Source organism: Hydra viridissima, unplaced genomic scaffold, assembly GCF_058129835.1.
Source record: "Hydra viridissima isolate aposymbiotic clone 2 unplaced genomic scaffold, HvirCarnegie_v1 scaffold_16, whole genome shotgun sequence".
Taxonomy (NCBI): domain Eukaryota; kingdom Metazoa; phylum Cnidaria; class Hydrozoa; order Anthoathecata; family Hydridae; genus Hydra; species Hydra viridissima.
Window position 1 is genome coordinate 4,222,578 of NW_028324315.1, and position 16,822 is coordinate 4,239,399.

The 16,822-nt window shown below is 30.1% G+C and overlaps 2 protein-coding genes across 3 annotated transcripts in view; both read left to right on the forward strand.

Moving 5' to 3' along the window:
• Positions 1 to 16,822, forward strand: part of LOC145199530 (uncharacterized) — a 300,653-nt gene that overhangs the window by 219,149 nt on the left and 64,682 nt on the right. The window lies entirely within an intron of this gene.
• The window catches only part of LOC149877590 (uncharacterized), a 375,375-nt gene that overhangs the window by 181,033 nt on the left and 177,520 nt on the right, over positions 1 to 16,822 (forward strand). The window lies entirely within an intron of this gene.

Genomic DNA, 16,822 nt, shown 5'->3' on the forward strand with positions numbered 1-16,822 from the left:
ATGTTTTTATGAAACTAAAAACAGAAGAAATGAAAAATTGAATTTTCATTTGAAAGGCTTTTTTTTATATTTAAATTGAATGTTGCTTAAAAATACTTTATTGTTACTTAGATATATTCTAATAACGCATTGTGTAAAACAGCCTTTAGTAGCTGCCTTTAAATTGATAAATATTTAAATTAAAATCCTATGTGCATGAATTTAAAAAGTCGCAGAGTTTAAGGATGTTATGGGAAAAAAATCCACCGACAATTTTCTTTGCATAATCAGCTTTAATAATATTCTTTATTATCTCAATTTAGCTTTCAAAAGTTAAAAATTTTTAAGTTGATGACAAATAGAGTTTAGCGTTTAAATAAGAATATAAACAAGTAATTATAATATATAAAAAATATTGCAATATACTGTAGTGTAATAATACACAGTATATAGAATATACAATAGGCATTAAAATGAAATACTGATTTGAAACACAAAAATTAAGGAATTAAATGGTAATCTTAATGGCTATATTTTTCTGATTATTAAGGGGGATGCACCCCCAAAAAATTTCAAAAATTCAAAAAAAAATTTTTAACTGTTTTAGATACATTATTATATGAGGATTTCAAAAATCGTAGTGGCTATGTCTAAAAATTACTCTAAGTATCAAAATTTTGCATTTTTCAAGTAGTAACAATGCCTTTTTTGAAAAAATATAAATTTACGTCTTGTAGTATACCTCAATAAATGACTTCTTATGCAATGAAAACTTAGATAAAATTCGCAACTAAAAATCTTATTTGGGTTCTTGTTAGATTTAAAGAGCTTCTTGTTAGATTTATAAAACTATTAGTAAGAAAAATTAGTTTTCAAGTTTAGTTTCAGCTCAATTTTTATCGCAAGAGAAATAAATTTTTTAAAAGTTTTTTAACATGGTAAAAGTAGATAGAGTTAAAGCAAGAACAAAACGAGCAGTAAAAAAAAAAAGGATTTTTAATGGAAAGGTGTTACGTGGCAGTGAAATTTTAAATAATTTAAATCACCTTTTAAATGATAATATTGAATCTTTTGTTGATAAACAAAAAGACATCTTCAAAACGTCGACTTCTTCTTTTCGCGAGCTTCAACCTATTTTGAACTTAACACCACAAAAGAATGCTTATGTCCAAAACAAAGATGTGATAGGTTATAGAATAATTGACTGTTCTATTTTGTCAGATGCTGTATCGGTTTTAAGTTGCCCCACTTGCTTTCAAACAACTTTAGCAATAACTGAAAACATTAGCAAAAAGCGAGGACTTGCATGTGAACTTTCAATTTTTTGTTCAAAATGTAAATATCAAAATAACTTTTATACTTCTAAATTATTAAATCAAAAAGGAATCTTTGATATAAACACATGTACAATATACACAATGAGAACTCTTGGAATAGGATATTCTGGAATTCAAAAATTTACGACCCTTATGAACATGCCAAAACCAATGACGTCGAAAAACTATGATAAACTTGTTTTGAAAATAGCTAATATTACAGAGGAAGTTGCACAGGAAACAATGGCTGATGCTGTAGCTGAATTAAAACAAAATTATCAAAATTTGGAATCGTATACCAAAACAAAATTTGTCACCATTACAGTGCTAAAGTTTAGTGTCTACGACGCTGTAGCTAATTTTAATATTGGGATGAAATCGTCAATCCTAATTTATGAAAAACTTAACATGATTCCTGGCTATTATACAATAAACGGTTCAAACGCTATAAACAAAATCCACCTTAAACGGTCAATCTATCGAGGAAAGCCAAATAATAAATTGCATCGTCAAAAATTAAGGGCTAAAAAATTGAAGAAAAGTGATAAAACCTTAGAAAATGAAGGCAAATTATATGAAAAAGGAGGTTTTTAATTTAAATTAGAGTCTTATATGTAATATTTAGTATGTTTGGAGATTTTTTATTTAATAATTTTACATTTTTAGCGTTTTCTCAGTTTGAGGTTTTTCAATATGCCGGCCAATGTTGCAAGAGTACCGCTTAAGCTTTTTGTCTCAAATTTTCAGCATATCTTCCTTTTAATAAGCCCTGTGTTTTAAATGGAACAGAATTTTGATATCTCAAGAAAAAACCAGAATAGCTGTTTTACCTTTTAAAAAATTGCCCTTTTTTATAATACCATTTTTGTCAGACATGTACTCAGACCCAGATATTTTTTTTCCAAATCTGTTCCATTTAAAACACTCAAGCACCTATTCTAAATGCAATACCAAAGTTTCACTTTGCCTTTCTTAATAGTTTTTGCTGAATCTTGGCCGGCGCAAATCATATTTTCTGCTTATTTTAGGGGTTTTTTGGGGTATATGCAACAATCGTTGACCAAAAAAAAAAAAAAATGTAAATTTTTTGTTTTCATTATATTGTATGTTAGATTACTTAAAAAGTTTTCTTCTATTGTCTATATTTAAATTTGGGGGATAATCCCCCTTAAACACTAGTTTTTAGCTTTTTAAATAATTTATAATAATAATAACAATAATAATAATAATAATAATAATAATAATAATAATAATAATAATAATAATAATATAAATAATAATAATAATAGTAATAATAATAATAATAATAATAATAATAATAACAATAATAGTAATAATAATAATAATAATAATAATAATAATAATAATAATGATAATAATAATAATAATAATGATGATAATAATAATAGTGATAATAACAACAAAGAAGGGGGAATTATTAAAAAGATCGTGGAGAGAGGGGTAAGTATGTTAAACAACATAATTTTTCGAAACAAAGTCTCTGGAAATATTCTTTATTGAAAAAAAATTAAAGAACCAAAAATTTTTTTATTTAAAAATTGGAAAGATTTTTATAGTTTAAAAAAAGTTTTATATAACATAATTTTTGGGAAAAACAACCTCCCTTCCTACCCGTCGAAAGCCTTTGCAATAAAAAACAAGTATCAAAATTTAATGAAAAGAATCAAAATTTAATGAAAAATCTTTTTATGCTTTTCACAGGTGTTTTTCAGCATATTCTCGATCTGAACGCCAATGAAGCTCTATTCGATAAGCTGCTTTAGAAAACTTTGATTTTCGATGAATTGTTTGTCAAGTAGGAGATTGCCATCTGTACTTTTACGAAAAAATTTTTCTTTGTTTTCCTTAGTTTCCTTTGCTTTCAAGCTCTTTTTCAAATCCAATTAAAAACTTTGAAAAAAGTTTTTTTAAATCGAAAAACTAGAACAATGTTATAAGGAAAATAACGAAACTTCTTTAAAAAAAAAAAGAAGCAAATTTTGAAAATCTTTTAAAGTTTTTTTCTCTTTCTATTTTTTGGTTTTTGATCAGAGTACAAACGTAGAGTTAAAAATACTGGAATATTTATCTTTTTCTGATCAAATGAAAAATCAAACCACATATACCTCTCTTCCCTAGGAGACAATTTTCCTTGACCAACAAAGTTTAATGATCCATGAAATGGACGGCTTTTGTAATTCTGTAATTCTTTAAATTCTGTAATTCTATGAATTCTGAAATTCTGTGTTTTTGTAAATCCCAATTTACTGCTGCGGTTAAAGTTTTTTAAAGTATGTTATAAGTTACAAAATGTTTTTACTGTGGTAGTTGTCGCAGCTTTTTCTTCTTGATAAAAATATAAACTAGCTCCTTTCTGATTGGTGGAGTAAGAAAAGTGTATATAAGAAAGTGAAACGCAAATCCTGTGTAATAAAGTAAAATTAAAATTACACTGCTCAGTTTGTCTTCTTGCTCTTTGATGAGAATCCAACTGTATGTTAAATCTAGAATTATAAAGAAGACAGCAAAGTTTGTAACAAGATAAGGCACAAGAAAACTTCTAAAAGCGAACTTTGAATTCTTTTGTATAGAGACTGTTCCAATTGGGTTTGCGGAAAGACAAATGCTATGTTGAATTGGCAGTATTCTCCCTCTGACTTGATAATGACGATACAAATGGCAGCCTATGTATCCATTTGCGATAATTAAAAGAACAAGTAAAAGTGAATCAGTTGTTGGGAAGATGTATGCGCCAAATATTTTTTCTATGGACTCATAAGAATTTGGATAAACACACAATAATTAAAAATACCGTAATGTGAACTAAAACAACTAATCCCACAGCGATTTTCAGCCTTCCATATGTCCATACTTGATTGTACCGCAGATTTAAGTAAACTTCACAAAAGCAATTAGCGACGAAAATAAGTATTGCTAATTTAAGTAAACTATAGGGTATAATTGTATTATAAAGATCTAGTGCATTAATTTCACTTTCTTTAACTGAGAATATTCCAGGAATAAATCTTATATTCCCCAAAGCGATTGTTTGAGCTTGCGTAAAATTAATTCCCATAAGAATTAAACGCTGTATATTGCTTAGCTGTCGCTTCACTTTTATAGTCAAGTAAATGGCAAGAAGCTTTGAAGCCAGAATTACAAATCTGATAGTTAAAAAACAAACATTTAGAATCATTTCAGTTGTAACAGTTGAAGCAATTTTTTAGAAATAGAATTTATGAAGAAAAAATTTGAAGAAAAAAAAATTGAGTTATCATTAGATCTTAACAAGATCATTTTATTTTCTCCATTACCTTGTTTTTGTAAATCAAAATTTAAAACTATTAGCCTAACATCCAACTGATTTTGGTAACATGCCTCGTGAGAAAAACTTCAAGGGAACACTACTGATTGTAAAATCTTCACAAGTAGGATTAAATACAGTATGTAATTTTTCAAGCTGTCGCGCAAATGATACAGATCTAGAGCAAACACTTATTTTATATTTTAAGTAACCACCAGAGCGTAGACATTGAAGCTCTAATTTGTTTTTATATCATTCTAATTTATACGACGGTTACGAAATATTTTTTCAGAGGGTAAGACAAAATGTCCAGCTGTTTCCAAGGCTTTACTAAATTCTAACTCACATGAACTCACTGATTTAAGTTAAACCTTATTTTTATTGAGGGATACAAACTACAAATACAAACTTATGCTCGTGCAGGTACTTGAAAGCACTTGCATAAAATGGACATCGGCTGGGTCAAAGCTCAAAATCAAACGCTGTGCAATATTATAAAGGATTTTTAAAAAATACAAGTGAGGTTGCAGCGTTTGGGTTAGTAGCGGAACCAGAACTTGACTCACTTTGGAGTAAAGTGAGATTTCCAGGTTTAGCCTGGTTATCACAACTATACTGGAATCCATAGGGAAGAACTTTTTTCTCTCTGTGTGATAGAGGTCTCTGAGACCCCAGTAGTCGTCATATGATTTAAGGTTTTTCACCTCTTGACCTTCTTCTCGTATACTTTAATTTTTAATAATTGCCTGACCTAGGTTTTAAACATAACGGACTATCAGATGAATTTCTCGAATTATCTTTACGTCATGCAAGACTTTTACTGTTCAAGGCACCACAACGCGATCTTTTTCCAGAGTTGGAAAGCAAACTAATAGTATCAGACCAGAAGATGAAAATTAATTGCTTAAATTTTATGTGATAGCTATCACTTGTATTCGCTTGAGAGAGCAAATTTAGAAAGTAAAACTGAACTTAGATTGGATTAGAATGCGCGAGTACGCCTTTGTTGCCAGTGGTGCAGATCTCGTTGTCTTTGTTGGATACGGGTATTTCTCATAATGTACAAGAGCGGGTAAAAAAAAAAAGATTGCAAGCGGCAAATATATTTTTATCTGCAATCTAAAAAAGTTATTCACAGCCAGGATGTACTATCTCTAAGGAAAAATTTGAAATGTTAGCTGCAAAACATTTTAATTTTCTAACAGCAATACTCTTGTCTTAAAGAACGCGCTTCTGCCATTACTCGCCAGTGCTCAACACTGTTAAAAATTTCCGTTAAAAAACGGGAAAATATTCTGTTACTTGCACGGAAAGTATCCGTATATCCATGTATGGGATGTACAGATACATTATGTGCGGAAATTTTCCGTATCTGCGGCTAAATTTTCAAATACGGAAGTTTCCGTTGTATTATTAATAACTGCAGTTATATTTAACATGTTAAACCGCCATAAGTGATGATTTTTCAAACTTATATTTGGGTACACATTTAGCTTCAAAAAGAAATAGAAATATTTATAAAAGTTGACAATTGCATCTTCTTCTTCTTCGATTATTTACTGAAAAATTTATATAAATATTATAATATATATATATATATATATATATATATATATATATATATATATATATATATATATATATATATATATATATATATAATATGTGTTGAGTATTTTAAAAAGTATTTTAAATGAAAGTATTTAAAATACTATTTAAAATACTTTTGTATTATTTTTATTTTTATTTGAAATGGTTTTATTCATTAGTATTTTCAATTTTATTTCAAATACTTTTCAAGGCTATTTTTTATTTTGTTTAAAACACAAAATACAAAATAATTTTCCACCAACAGCAAATTAATTAAAACTTGGTATCCAAAAGTTCTTTGGCTGGATTGAGCTGCCTTGGACCACCCTTGGTAATGGTAATTTGTTATTTAATTACTATATTAGAGGGAACCAATCTACCAAAAATTCAAAATGGACTGAAATTGTAGAAAACGACTGAAATTGTAGAAAATGAAAATGCTGAGAGTGAACAAGCCGTCCCTGCCATACTTTGATGGAAAATTTTTCAAAATTATATCTAAAAGTAAAACTACAGGGGGTGTTAAAATTATTGCACAGTGTATGTTATGTGTTGGCAAAAAAACCTACAGTGGTTCACTGAAAGCAACTTCTAATTTTACTCAACATCTTCAGGTATGTATACAACTACAAAAACACTATATTATATTGCGCACTAAACAGTAAAAACGATAAACACATAAAGCAATGCTACAACATAACACAAATAAATGCAATAATCTTGGTTGATTGACTGTTGTTGTTGTTGTTGCAGAATGCTCATGGCAAAAAGCGAATCGAGGAATACAAGCAGCACAAGGTTTAAGTTGCAAAACAGCGTAAGCGCTCGGTAGCTGAGATGGAATCTGGAGTTGGAGGTGGACCTTCTGTCGAATCTGGTCCTGCTTCTAAGAAGTTGAAACAAATACATATTATGCCTCGAAATCAAACATCCATTTCACAGGATGAAGTTGACAAGCTTATTGCTGACTACGTTGTGAAGGAAATGCGCCCCTTGATCACAGTGGAAAAGCCGGCGTTCAAAAATTTGAATCACGGACTCAATCGCAATGTCAGTATACCTTGTCGCAAAACATTAGGCAAGCGATTAAACGCCCGTTTGCAAAAAATGCGTAATGATAAAAGAACAGTCTTCAGTAAAGTACCATTTGTTTGTACAACAGCTGACATTTGGTCAGTGAACCAAAAGAGCTACTTAGGAATGACAGCTCACTATATTGATATTAGTACTGAATGCTCAGTATCACGCATATCTGTTGCTCTTTCCTGTCAATGTTTTTTTGGAAGTCATACTTACGACTCAGTGGCTGCAATGATCTCAAAAATTCATAATGATTATGGGTTACACGTGGAAAAAATTACAGCAACAGTAACGATAATGCCTCTAACTTCAGCAAAGCCTTCCGAGAATATTTTGTAGATACTAGCAGTACTGCATCTGGTTCAGGGATCTCTGCAACTGCTGAAGAACAAATTCAGGAAACAGGAACTGGTGATGATGATGAAGCAGAAAATTCCGACAATGATGTTGAAAAAGCGGACATGACTGCAGTCCTAAATTTACCAGTTAGCGAAGACACGGATGATGATACTGAAGTTGTTCTGCCTCACCATGAAGCTTGCAGTAGTCACTCTCTCAGCCTCACATCAACTACTGATGCAGATAAAGCATGTGATTCTGATGCTAATTTCAAACGTCTTTATCGAGCTGCCTTGGCCAAGTGTACCAGCATTTGGAATTTGCTTCATAGAAGTTCCAAGGCATCGGATGCTGTGAAAAAAATTATCGCAAGGGCAATACTGATACCAGTCCCTACACGATGGAACTCCCGGCATGATGCATTGAAATGCATTCTCCAGTTGCAAGATAAGCTTGGAGAAATATGCGACGTTTTGAAGTTGCCAAAGTTCAAAAAGAAGGAGTTAGAATGTCTAGAAGAGTATGTAATGATAATGGCTCCTATTGCTGTTGCCATTGACAGGTTACAAAGTGACAATGTGTACTTTGGCAATGTATTTCCGACGCTGCACACTGTACAGCAGAAGTTGCAGGACTTGCAGCAAAAATCACTGAAGCATGCTAAGAAATTTGCAGAATCTATGCTTACAAGCTTGAAAACAAGACTTGAGGTTCATCTGTCATTTTCTGAACATAATGCCAGCAGGATAGTTGCAGCAGTATCGCATCCCTACTTCAAAATGAGATGGGTTCCGGGTGATAAAAAAGATTTCTGTCGTGATCTCTTCGTTCGTGCAGCTAAGTCTCAGCAACAACAGTTGTTGGACAGAGCTAATACTATTTCTGACCCTGACCCACTTCCAGGTACTCAATCAGCTAGTGGCATTGGCATGAGTGATGATTTTTTCTCGTTTAGCGAAATTAACATTGCAGAACAAACAACAGTCAACAATGAATGTTTATCGTACTTAAGCGACTCTGGTATGGATTTTAAAATCTTGGCAAAATATGAAGTTATAAAACACGTATTTGTGAGGTACAATACGACCTTACCTTCATCCGCACCTGTTGAGCGGTTACTTAGCACCGCTGGACAAATTCAGACGCCACGAAGGAACTGTCTTAGTGATGCAACACTCGAAAAACTGTTACTTTTAAAGGCCAATAAATATTGATTTAAAGGTTAAATTATGTCAATAAAGTTGTGATGTACGATTCGAGTCGCTACAATTCCAGTATTTTGTATTTTGTATTTAAAATAGTTTTATAATGTATTTTTATTTGAAATACTTTCCTTGTATTTTATTTTTATTTTCATTTCAAATACTTTTTAGGTAGACTATTTTATTTTTATTTCAAATACTTTTAAAAAGTATTTTGCCCAGCACTGTATATAATATATATATATACATATATATATATATATATATATATATATATATATATATATATATATATATATATATATATATATATATATATATATATATTGGTGTATTATCAACTCCAGGGATATTAAATTAGTTATTTTTAATTATTTTGTGTTTAGCAAAAATAATAGCAATAAAGAGAGATATTAATTTTGTAACAATTTTTAACTTAAGCAAGAAAAAGTTAATTTTTAAACATTCTTAGAATAATGAAATGTTATTTCATAAATTTAGTTTTTTTTTAGCAATGATTAATGACCAGATGGGTTAGAGTTATTAATTTTCTATTATAAAATATTCATTTTTTATTATATTATAATATATAACAATGGTATATAAAATTAGTAAAATAACTTAGTATAAAAAATTTTAATTTTTATTTTTTAAATGGTTTTATAATAAATCAAAATAAATTTTTATTAAAGATTAGAAAAGAACATTTGGATTGTTAAAATGTTTATTAGAATAAATAATTGTTATTAGAGTTAAAATAGAGTTTTAAACTTTTTCTTAATTTATCTTCTGCTCAAAAAATCATTGTATTATTTGGTAGGTAAATTTAGTTATTGATTATTAGAATTTGATTTCAAAGAAGTTCTAAAGATTTTTATTTACTTAATAATATAAAAAAATCTAATTTTCTAATTTTAATTTAAATCTAATTTAAAACTGGCACCAACAATGGCAAAAAATTGGCCTTCGCTAAATCAGTCATATACAGTAACAACTTTTTTTATAATTTATTACTTTATTAAATATTAAAATGTTTCCTTTTTTAGTTGATTTGAAATGGATAAGAAAGGAAATACTATATTTTTTTGCATTTGAGTTGATTTATTTATATTTTACGAAACTAATATATATATTAGATAAAAATAAATTTTTATGTACTGTGGGGTGCAAAAAAAAAGCCACACTGACATTTTTTCTTGATTTTAAGTATAAAATGTATAATCAAGCAAAACAAAAAAAATTGGATGTGGCAGTGAAAAATTCAGGAAAGAAGAGGTATGTATATATATAAACTCATATTTATATAACAAAAATCATTAAAAAGACTATGGGCACATTTAATATTTTACAAAACAACGAACGGATATAGAAATTGGACGAATTATTGAAGCTGCTGATCGAGGAGAGTCTCATAGAAGCTATGGAAAGCGTTTTAAACGGCAAAACTCCACTATTAGCAAATTGGTGAAGAAATATAAACAAAATGCTACAACTGAAAGGTCTATTGGATCAGGGAGAAAACCTAAAACTTCAAAAAAGGAAGATCCTTACATTCTTAACACCGTCAAAAAAGATCGTAAAATCACATGTAGTGAGATAAAACTAGATTTGAACCTTACTAATATCTCAAAGTGGACAATATCTCGTCGAATAAAAGTATCAGGTGAATTTTTTTCTGGAAAGCAAATAAAAAAACCATTTGTTAGTGAAATCAATCGCAAAAAAAAGATTAAAGTGGTGCATTGAGCACAAAGATTGGACATGTGAACAATAGGCTAAAGTTATTTGGAGCGACGGGTCTCCTTTCATCTTGTTTTATAATGGTCGACTTCACTGTTGGAAATTAGTTGGGGAAAAATTCAACCCCCAAACATGAAACGCAACCATTAAACATGACAAAAAGGTCAATGTGTGGGGTTGTTTTAGTGCACACAAAGTTGGACAACTTTACCGGGTGAAAGACACCATGGACCAGCATTTGTATCACAAAATCTTAGTTAATCAACTTGGACCAAGTATAAAAGAATTTTTTCCTAATGGTGACTACATCTTTCAACAGGATAACGATCCCAAACATACAGCACGGTTGAATAAGAGATATCTAGAATCTAAATTGATACCAGTTATGTCTTGGCCAGCACAGTCTCCTGATTTAAATCCAATTGAAAACCTATGGTCTATATTGGATAAAAAATTGAAAGATTGTAGGGCAACAAATGAAGATGAACTGTTCCAAACTCTTCTTGTTGGATGGAATGCTTTGCCAAATGACTTATTAAAAAGACTTTTAGACAGTATGCCTTCTAGATGCGCAGAAGTCATAAAAAATAAAGTGTGGCCAATTAAATACTAATACAACTAAAACTTGAAAAATACTTCACAAATCCTAATTTCTTTTTATTATATGTAATATACAATAATATCAAAAGCCTTTCTATCAAAATTGTCTTATATTACTTTCATTATATGAGTTTAAGACATTTTTTATTGCTTTTTTTTTATTAAAAAATTGAGTGTGGCTTTTTTTTTGCACCCCACTGTAAATGTATATAGAATTATGTAATATAATTACATTATTATGTGCTAATACTTTATTAAAATTTTAATTTTTTTTTTTTTGAAGTTGTTTATTTACAAATTGATTATTTAATCACGGAAAATTTAATATTTTATTGTAAATCAAAAATGATTTGTTTTAGATAATATTTTCGATAACATTCAATCTATTTTACATTTAAAATGTTCACTTTTTAAATTTTCATATGAACAACATTCCTTTCATTTACGAAAACTATACGGCAGTTGAGTTGCCACAACCTTTCTGTTGTTTAACGGGGAAAACGCATTGATTTTCAACGGAAATTTCAGTTTATATGCGGAAAACTTCCGGCAGTTACGATGACAAAACCTCCCGTTATTTAACGGAAATAAACGGAAAAAACCCATTGTATTTAAACGGAAATATCCTTTTTTTTACAGAAACTTCCGTTTACATGTGATGGGTTTTTCCGTAAAATAACGGGAAGTTTTGTCATCGTAGCTGCCGGAAATTTTCCGTAGAAAGCGCGATATTTTTTTAACAGTGAAGAGTAGGCAAAAAAAGATCAAATGGCAAATTTTTTTAATTTATGGTGTGAAAAATGATATTTGCAGCATACTGGATGATGAGGATAACCTCTGGCGAATGCAACGGCTGGTCAATTTTCATAGTTGTTTGCAAGCTTTAATAGTCCGATTTTGTTACTGGGAAAAGATTTGGTTGATGCGCCTAATTAAGTTTGATATACGGTTTTAGCAAGTTTGTATATGCACCTGGTTGTTCAGCTGCATCGAATGTACAAAACTTGTTCCAAACCTATGTAAAATAGAGCGATATATTGTTTCTTTTCAAAAGTTCATCGAAAAGTTAAGTTTAAGCAGAAAGCGTGGATGGCTCCGTGTATTTAGTTTAATACTGACTTGCATGCTAAAGCACCTAATAATATTTTTCATAGATGTTTACAAGTTGATCTTTTTTAGAAAACTAAGGAAGACTTTAGTAAGTGATTAAGAGTTGACTCAGTTGTGGTTCTGAAACAAAATGCGTGATCTGGTTGTAGACCCGGCTGATCTTTCACAAAAGATATTTAATCAAGATTTGTTAGCAATATACAACACAAAAAGCAAATTCATGCTAAAACAATCGATACATGTAGGGCAGAGCGAACTTAACCACTGAAATACTTAATCTTTGTGTATTGTTATAACAATCTTAAGGCTATATACAATAATAAAATAAACCTGCTATGTAGCAATACTGACTGCTTGTTGTTTGAGGTTAAGACAGAAGATACATACAGGGATAAGCTAGCACGTCCTGATGAGTTCAACTTTAGTGAATATCCCGAAAGCTATTTGTGATATAATATAGATAACAAGTTGGTTGTTGGTAAATTAAAAGTTGAAATCCAGTCGGCCCATAGCTGAAATTGCAGGCTAGCGTTATAAAATGTACTCAATGTTAGAGGCTTGCGGTTAAAATTTAATACTTTGGGTGCATAAAGAACAGAGTTTGATAAGGATTTGCGGCGTGAGTTGTACAAACGAAATGTTGATGAGTGCGTTAAGTTTAGAGAAAAACAGGTGGCCATTAGGAGCCGTGGGTACAAGGTTGCAGTATAAGAGCAGAACAAAGTCAGTCTTAGCCCTCTTAGCATGAAAAAAAAGAATTGCTCTAGATGGTTTTATAAAAAGAGCATATGGTCATCATGTGACTTTTCGAGAGCAGGCGGCAAACTTATGTACAATTATTGAGGAGCTCTGAGTCATTGTCTCATCAAGCCGGAGAACCCTTCATTATCTTTTTACGACGAATTATTGTTGTGGCCCATCATTTAGACAGTAAAATGCGGGCCGGTTGCTTTGACGAATTACACTGCAAACAGTATACACTTTTAATGATCAGTCGCACGATTAAGCCTACTCTCTCGAATTTGCATGGTTAATATATTTCGAACAATTGTTAATGATAGAATCAAAGAATCTTCGAGGCTAATAGTATGCAAACGTGAATGTACTGGAAGAGAAGCTTTTGTGTGACTGCTTAAACCCTTATTACCTCTGAATTCTTCTTCCCAATCAAATAGGTTCATTGTTGAGAGTGTGCTCAACTTCAGGCAACATACGCACCCATTCAAAGTTGCGCTCTGATAATTTTTTAAGAAATTCTAAAGTTTTTTGTTCACTTTTGCAGCCTTTCTTATGCCTTGTAACAGAATAACCAGCGACACAGTCAACACCAAGTTCTGTATTAATTTATTATCATTTATTTATATACATTATATCTATTTTAATTCAGGCATTATTGTGAGGATTTGCCAAATAAACATTGAGGGTTCGACTTTTATTGATGTTTCTATTTAAAATGTAAAATGTGTTATGCATCGGGAGTTAAAATATTTGATTTATTTTTACCTTAGGGCATACCAGATACATTTTTTGACTATCATTGCAAGGTTTTACCAAAGCATGTAAAAGGATGGATCTCAATGCCATATGGTAATTAGAAAAGATGCGTCTTGTTCGGATTAGCAGTCACAATAATTTTCTTAGCCAAAATTCTGTTAAAAAGATTTTTAAGCAAATGGGAAAAAGTTCTTTTAGCTTAAAAATTTTATTTTTTAATTTTTTTTAAAACAAACTGCATTTATTGAAGTGTACATTAGTGAAGTTTAATGGGGTAGTTTAAAGTTTTTACGCACATACCTACACAAAGACTAAATTTTTAAACAATTGTTTTCATGCCTTAAAGTGGGAGTGACCTACTGGCAGTATCTAGATGAAAATTGGTTTATATGCAATTAGTAGCTATGTTTATAAGTAATAAAGTTTCATGCAAATATCTTGTATGGTTGTTAGATTATTGATAGTTTAATGTTCCTTTTTAAAAACAGATTAATTGTTGATGGTATAAAGCTCACATTCGATAATTACAACAGGTTATATGATAAACACAAGATTTAAAAACTTTTCATTTTCAGATAATGGCAGATATTTCTCCAAGGATTCCAGACCACACTTTAATAATAAATCTTCATGAGACACATTCAATGTAATTAGCCACATAATAAATAGGACTTGATTAGTAGGACTTGATTACGGTTTTTTGAGATAGTAGTTTTCTAATATAAATGTATTCCTTACCAAGTATCCAAATTATGAAAAAACAGCGAAATTTTAGAAAATCTAAAAAAAAAATATTTTGATAAAAATATTTTTTGTGTTTTGGGCAATGTATTTAGGCGTTCTTAAGAATAAATATATGTTATAAAATTAAAAAGATTTCACCCATTGAAAAATACATCTTCTCGTGGAAAAACAATTTTTTTGCCTCTTTTTTAATTAGATTTTAAATACATTAATCTTTGTTAATACCAAGTTTTGCTTTCAGTTTCATTCCAAAGATGCTTGCTGTTGTAGTCTACCATATAGCCGACTAATTATTTGGCATACTTTGGATGTGTGATTGGCTTTTTGTACCTGATCCAGTGATGATGAAAATCCTGAAGTGCGTCTTCAACGCTTATTCACTGAGCAGCCCTAAAGACATATTTTAAAGGTAATTAAAGCCCTTCAAATGATGAAAGGCGGCATGAACTTTAGGAGTCACACTTCAGGATCTGAAAACAAACCGTTCACAACACCCAACAAAATGTGTAACTCTATTGAAGGAATGATTTTTAGGATTAAGATATCATCAGGTCCTGAAATGATCGGCATATGAATGACACTGTCAGACGCCAACAGTACTCTTACATTCGCAGGTCTATATCTTATCCCAAGCAATCTTTGGTACAATAATGAATGTCCCCAAGCAACTCTATTGATGCGAGATACAGCGAGGTTCTCCAGCAAAAATATTTATGTCCATTGTTGAGCACAGCCTTAAAGGTCGCACATCTCGAACACGAGTATAGCTTTCGCTAGGACAATACCCAACTAATTTATATATATATATATATATATATATATATATATATATATATATATATATATATATATATATATATATATATAAATTTATTCAGTTGAACGTTTAACTTTAAAAGAGCAGGTTTAAATCGAGTTTACTAAAGTTTTAAGGAACGATTGCTGATTCAAAAAGTTGATAATTTTAGAAACGATTGCTGATTCAAAAAGTTGCTTTTATATCTAATTTTACAATTTCAATTCAAAATGTTTCAAACCGACAAAAGAAATGTTTTAAACTGAGAAAAGAAAAATTATTTTTATCCATCATTAAAGGTTAAGACTAATTTGACGACATAAAATAAATCAGACGTTACAAAACAAATTTTTTCCAAGTTGCTAATCCAAAAAGTTTTGCTTTCCCTGGGCGAATAAGGAAGGGAGGGGGGACTTTTTAATAAGATCGTGGAGAAGGGGGTTAGTATGTTAAACAACTTGGTTTTTCATAACCAAAATCTCCGCAGATGTTTTCTACTGAAAAAAAAACTAACAGCATCAAATTAACTTTTGTTTAAAAACTAGTAAGACTTTCAAAGTTTAAAAAATGTTTTTACATAACTTTTTTAAAATTTGTTTTATATAACATTATTTTTTGGGAAAAATAACCTCCCCCTCCGTCTCCTTGGAAACCATTGCAATAAAAAACAAGTAGTAAAAGCATCAAAATTTACGAAAAAATTTTTTAATGTTTTTTCGCAGGTGTTCTTCAGCATATTTTGATATGAACGCCGACGAAGCTCTGTTCCATAAGCTGTATTACTAACTTGATTTTCGACGCTTTGGTCGTCGATTACCATATGTATTTTTACTAAAAATAATTTTCTTTGTTGTCCTTACTTTGCTTTGTTTTCAAGCTCTTTTTCAAATCCAATTAAATACTTAGAAAAATGTTTTTCTTTATTTAAAAACTAAAAAAATGTTATCAGAAAAATACGAAAATTAAGTTCGATAAAAAAAAAGTAAATTAAGAAAGTCTCCCAGGTGAAATCTTTTTAAAGTTATGTTCTCTTTGTATTATTTAGCAAGGTGGTTGATCAGAGTACAAACGTACAGTTAAAAATATTGAAATAATTACCTTTTCCTGATCAACTGACAAATCAAACCAATCATAGCTCTTTTCCGTAGGTGACAATTTTTTTGACCAACAAAGTTTAATAGTTTTTTGACCAACAAAGTTTAATAATCCATGAATTGGGCGGCTTTTATAATTCTGTTATTCTGTAAATTCGGTACATTCTGTATTTTTGTAAGCCCCATTTTATTGTTGCTGTTAAGTTTGTATATGATTTTAAAGTATTTTATAAATTATAAACTGATTTTACAATGGAAGTTGTCGCTGCTTTTTCTTCTTTTTAAAAATGTAAACTAGCTCCTTTCTGATTGGTGGAGTAAGAAAAGTGTATATAAGAAAATCAAACGCATACCCTATGTAGTAAATTAAAATTAAAAGTACATTGTTTAATTTGTCTTCTTGCTCTTTGATGAGAAACCAACTGCATGTTAAA